Source organism: Ananas comosus, linkage group 13, assembly GCF_001540865.1.
Source record: "Ananas comosus cultivar F153 linkage group 13, ASM154086v1, whole genome shotgun sequence".
Classification (NCBI taxonomy): domain Eukaryota; kingdom Viridiplantae; phylum Streptophyta; class Magnoliopsida; order Poales; family Bromeliaceae; genus Ananas; species Ananas comosus.
Genome location: NC_033633.1, coordinates 8,667,184 through 8,673,465, shown reverse-complemented (window position 1 = coordinate 8,673,465; position 6,282 = coordinate 8,667,184).

Here is a 6,282-nt window from a genome sequence, read left to right as displayed (position 1 = left end):
TATATTTGGTGCTACTAATGAATCTCTTTGTAAAGAATTCCTTAAGCTAATGCAAAATGAGTTTGAAATGAGCATGATGGGCGAGCTCTCATTCTTCCTTGGACTCCAAGCTAAACAAATGAATGATGGAATATTCATTAATCAAGCCAAGTATGCAAAAGATCTAATCAAATTTGGTTTGGAAAGCTCAAAAGAGACAAACACTCCAATGAGTGCTTCAACTAAACTTGACAAGGACGAAAAAAGCAAGGATGTTGACATCAAGTTCTACCGAGGTATGATTGATAGTTTACTTTATCTTACCGCAAGTAGGCTGGACATTATGTTTAGTATTTGCTTGTGTGCTCGGTTTCAAGCCCAACCTAAGGAGTCACACCTAGTGGCCGTAAAGAGAATTCTTAGATATGTTAAGGGGACTCTCAACTTAGGGTTATGGTATCCCAAGGGCACTAATTTTAATCTCATTGGCTTTTCGGATGCCGACTTTGCCGGGTGCAAAGTTGATCGGAAAAGTACTAGTGGGACTTGTCAATTTCTTGGCCACTCCTTAGTCTCATGGTCTTCGAAAAAGCAAAATTCGGTTGGACTTTCAACCGCCGAAGCCGAGTACATCGCGGCAGGTTGTTGTTGTGCACAAGTTTTATGGATGAAACAAACCCTTGAGGACTTTGGAGTGCATCTAAAACAAGTTCCAATCAAATGTGATAATACTAGTGCCATCAACATATCTAGAAATCCTATTCAACATTCTAGAACTAAATACATTGAAATTAGACATCATTTTATTAGAGATCATATTCAAAAGGGAGATGTCACTATACAATTTGTGGACACCCATCATCAATTAGCGGACATTTTTACTAAACCACTTTGTGAGGATAGGTTCACTCAACTTAGAAGAGAATTAGGAATGATTGATTTATGTGCTTGATTTTCTTTGTTTTGTTTGACTGTTATTTTGTTTATTTTATTTTCCCTCGCCTTTTGTTTTGTCGGAAACCCTTTTTGCTTTTTGCAAATTTCGGATGAAAATTTTCGGGCGCCCGAAAATTTTCGGGCGCCCGAAACCTGCGTTGACCGCAATAGCCCGCCTGACCAACCTAGTGGGTTAACGGGTTTCGGATCCGGGCGACCGCTTTGGTTCGCACCCACGCCCGAAACTTCGTTTGACCACCTCGCCGATTTGACCGCCCTAGCGGGTTACCGATTTTCGGATCCGGGTGAGCGGTTTGGTTGGCTCGCACCGGCGGCCGAAAACCCGCGAACGGGCCCCTTTGTCGTCCCAACAACCTGACAGCCCCGTTTTTCAAATTTTTTTTCTTTTCTCTTCTTCTTCTTCCTCCTCCCATTCCGGTCGCCCACTTCCGGCACCTAGCCCGTGCCTGCTCCGGCCCACACCCCTCCAGCACTCGGATTCCCTTTTTTTCTCCTCAATCTGTGGTATTTCTTCTCCATTTTTTTTTCTTTCTTTCTTTCTTTTTCTTCCTGCAACCTGTTAACCCTAACCTTGCTCTTTTTTTTCTTTCATTTTTTTTTACAAATTGCTTGTACTTTTTGCAACCAAATCTCATCCTCTACCTAGATTTACATCATAGCATCTTAGATCTTGCATCTTGTTCAAAATTTTTTCTTTTGTGCATAAACCCTAGCTTTCTTTTAATTAAAAAAAAATTTTGAAAAATGCCTAGAATTAAAAATGCATCTAGTAGCCCTTCCTCACATAGAGATTATTCAAATGATGACTTTGATGCTTTTAATTTTATCTCTAGGGAGGCTCAAGATAAATTTTTTTAGGTCGTCCCATTCAACCTTGCTGTAACATTCATCATCTAAATTTTGATTGTTATGAACTTTTGGATAGGCTCACACAAGTAGGTTGGGATTTTTTTGTTCAAAATTCGTGACCTTTTTATCCGGACCTAATTAGGACTTCTTATGCAAATGCTACTTTTAATTCCGAATTTACTACTATTACTTCCCGCTACCGGGGACGTGTTTTTGCCATTACTCCTATCCTTCTTCACACCGTTTTAAACATTCCAAATGACGGCGTTCGCTACTACCAAACCAATACTTGGAACTTTTCTACTTTTTCCGAGGCGCAACTCCGCAATCATTTTCTTTGTGAAGATTCTACTTCAAGAGAAGATTGCTCTCATCTTTCCTTCCCTCACCGCCTCGCCCACTTTCTTCTTACTAAAGTAGTTCTTCCTCGGGACGGTCACCATACCACCGTTCAAAAGATGGATCTTTTTCTGCTTTATCATCTCTTTGTGGGAATCCGAGTTAATTTGGGGTATATCATCATTCGCCACATGGCCGCCGCCGCTTCTCATCCCTCGCGCTTACTTCCTTATGGCTCTTTGCTCACCGTCGTCCTCGAGTTCATAGCTTTTGATCTTTATAACGTCAGGCCGATGAAGTACCCCTCCGCCATCACTACGGCTACCTTCTCTATCCTTGGCTTCAAGAAAAATCGTCATGCCATTTGGGTAAGAAAATATGCGATTGATCAACCCAGTGAAGATAGTGATGACAATGCCGACCCCGCGGATGATCCTATGCCTCATGAGCCGCCACCACGAGCGCCCTCTCCACCGGTTGAGCCGCCACCCGTTGTGCCTCCGCCTATAGATGTTCCTCCTCCTATGGATTTTCAAAACTAAGTTTTTCATCGACTTGATAGGATGGAAGAACATATGCATATTTTACAAACGGATGTTTCCGGCATCAAGACATATATGGACTCTCTCTTTGGACCTTCTAGTGCCTTTTATGCCGCGTATGGACCCCACATTGATCGACCATCTTCTTCCACTATGCCTCCACCGGTTTCGCCCACGGGTCATGAGGACGATGATGAAGAGGATGAAGAGGATGACTAGATCTATTCTACTCCATTATGCTTTCCTTTATGCTATCTCTATGCTCTATTTTATGCTTTTAACACTTTTTGCTAGTCTCCTTTATGCTTGTTTTTGTGATGACAAAGAGGGAGAATTTATGATGTGATATATCATGCTATGACTATGTGATGTGAACCTCGTTATTCACTTTTTGATATATGCTTATATGGTTGCTTACACTTTTGATTGTGTTATATGCATATATTTAGGGGGAGTATTCTATTTTTTTTTTTGCTCTCTACTCATTTGAATATTATATCACATTATTTGTCATCATCAAAAAGGGGGAGATTGTTGGCCCAGTGACCCTAATCTTTCATTAGATTTTGATGATAACAAATAATTACGATTATTGGACTAATCTTTTATTTTTGAGTTTTGTGTTTTAGATCTCTCTATCTTCAAAAGGACTCAAGATGGGCAATCTTCTAGCACCAACCTTCACCACTTGAAGCTATGCTTGCTTCCTTTGTCAAGTAGATAAACTCACTCTCTCTATTCTTAATTTGATTAATATCTTTAGAGTGAGAATTTTTTAGCTAAGTTTAATCTATTCCGCTTATTACTTTATAGCTCATTCGAACAAATCTCTAACTTGTGATAAGGTGCATAGGATTTTATTTTATTCAAAATCTGCTCAAAATCAGTTTTCTATCAAGTTACTGTTTCTGAACTCTGATCTGGGCGCCCTAAAGTGGATCCGAATCTCATGCGTTTTTGGATCCTGCCTATTTACTGTTCGAGTGGTATAGATATTCTTGCACCTAATCTTGGAGCCCAAATGTCAGTTTAGGGTGACTGAATTGTTTGACTTGACAGGTTGCGTGTTCCGGACAGTACGACGGATCGGCCCGAAAAGTTCTTACACCGCACGGCGTAGGCGGCGCGCGTGCTGGAAATCTGGGCGCCCACATCTTCTGGAATCCCAAATGATTCCGCTTAGAGAATGCAGTGCACGCCGTTTGTCTTTGTCAGAAAAGTCAGCGCGCGTGTCCTGGGCGCCCACAAATTCTGATGGTCCGAATGTACGAATCCAGAAAAGCAGCGCACGATGTCTGGCTGGCAGCTGGAAGCGCAGTGCGCGTGCACAACTTCTGGGTGCCCGAAATCAGGTTTAGGGCCCCCGAAAGTGCAACGGTCTGGAGCTGGCCGAGGCTATAAATAGATGGCTTTTAGGCCTTTCTCAGCCTCTTTTAGAAAGTTTATTTGAGCTTAAAAATTTCAGTATTTCTAATACTCTTAGCTCTCAATTCTCTCTCTAAACTTTAGTGCAATTTGTAGTGAGATTTAATCTTGTAAAAAGAGAGAAGAGCAAAGTCTTGGAGCTTGAAAAGAAGAAGGTGTTGGTATGAAGGCTTAGTGCTTGCCTGCAAAAACATCATCTAGTGGAGATCCAACGATCTCTTGTGTTGAGGAGTTGGCGGGGACGTAGGCAAAGTGCCGAACCTCGAAACAAATCGATTGTGTTCATCTTTGAGTTTGCATTTTTGTAAACTCTTCCTTTATTATTTGTTTCGAGTTTTCAAATTGCTTGATTATTTAGCTTTTTATTTTAGAAACCTAATTCACCCCCCTTCTTAGGTTGCCATTTTGACCTCAAGCCTTTGGGACATCATGCTCACCTGTGCGGGATTTGGTGCCGAAGTGGATTGCCATGGGCGAGATTTAGTCATAGCGGGGAAATGTTGACTATCACAGGACCATTAGGCACCGCACAAGTCAGAACTATACCTTGTGTAAGTCCTCGATGATTGGGTAATTGTAATTAGATTTAATGTTGGACATCACAACTAGTTAGCGCATGACATTGTATATTTGTACATGTGATAGTGTAGACTCCATACATGTTAAATGACAAAGTTATTTAGAGGCATAGTAGTACTAAAACTTTTTAGTGCTTGACTCTATTTGTGCTCTATATTTAGCTATTTCTACTTTTGCCTCAGTTGGCCTAGTGGTGTAATTCGCTTTTGTCGGCAGCTTACCCACTTAGAACTATTGTTTAGTAGTTCTCACCCCTATGTGTTTATTGTTTTTTTTTTCAAAGCCTTCCACTGTAGGAGAGGCTAGAGATTGCGGCAAGTGAGTTGCGACTAGCTAGAACATTTTGGGTGTTGTTGCCTATGTGGACACCTTTCTTTTGTTTTAATCATGAAAGGTGTTTTAGATCACTTTGTATAGAGAGACTATTTTATGTCCATGAGATGTATCCTTTTGTTGCAACTTAATGTATACCTTGTGATAGATGTATCTTTAGTATAGTAACTTATTTTCCCTTTAATGAATGTCAACTTATTGTATAGTTTAGTACTTATATTCTGATTATCATGTTAGGATTATTTTCCTTCCTCTCTTTTTTGCTTGTTTTGTGGTAAATGTCTTGTGTGCATCGGGGGTCCTTTGTGCACGGTGGGTCTGTGCACGCGCCAAGTAGGCTTCCGCTGGAGTCCGGGCATGACATAATACCAATTGACTTCGCATGGTGAACTTGTTGTATCGTTGGCACTAATCATTAATTCCAAAAAATTTAGCTGTTAGAAAGATGCAACTAATTCAGTTAAAGCGTACAAATACAGCGTCCACGGATTTCAATTGTGACTTGGCCCACCTAGCTTCACGCTTATTCGAATATGATTCGGCACAACGCGACCTCCCGCTATTTCGAATGTGACTCGGCCTAACCAGGCCTTCTGCCATAGGGCAGAATGCTCGCCTCTTTAAGCCACTATTGCACCTCTTCTCTTTAAGCCACTATTGCACCTCTTCTCCGCCTTCGCCATGTGTTGGGACATTACCTTGATTGGAGAAGTTCAAGGAGTCGAAACCACTAACCTTCACTGGAGAAGATTTGAATCCGTGGTTACTAGAGGCTTGGATAGGTGCCATAGTGGATTTTTCTACTTTGGGTCAAGACAAAGTATCATTTGTTGTGCAGTGTCTCTCGATCGAGGGCAGCCTATAAGGGCATATTTGGTTCATACATTCTGGATCCGAAATGAAAATCGGTTTGATCAAATCTTGCTAATTTTGTTTAGTTCACAGGAATCGGTTTGGGACTTCCATTCCGGATCGAAATGGGAATGGTCTATTAACTTACTAATTGATTCCGGTCTCAAAGCCCGGATTGAAGTTTCAATCCTAAGCCCACACTCCTTTCTCAAGCCCAGCCCAACGTTTTTCCATCTTATCCATCATTTCTCTTCCTGGACCGATCTCTTCCCTCTTTTCTCATCATTAAAAAGACCGATCTCTTCCCTCTTTTTAAAAAGACCGATCTCTTCCCTCTTTTCTCATCATTAAAAAAACATGATATATTATTTTTTATTATAATTTTATTCAAAAAAATTTATGCATTTTTTCGTAATTTCTTGCATAA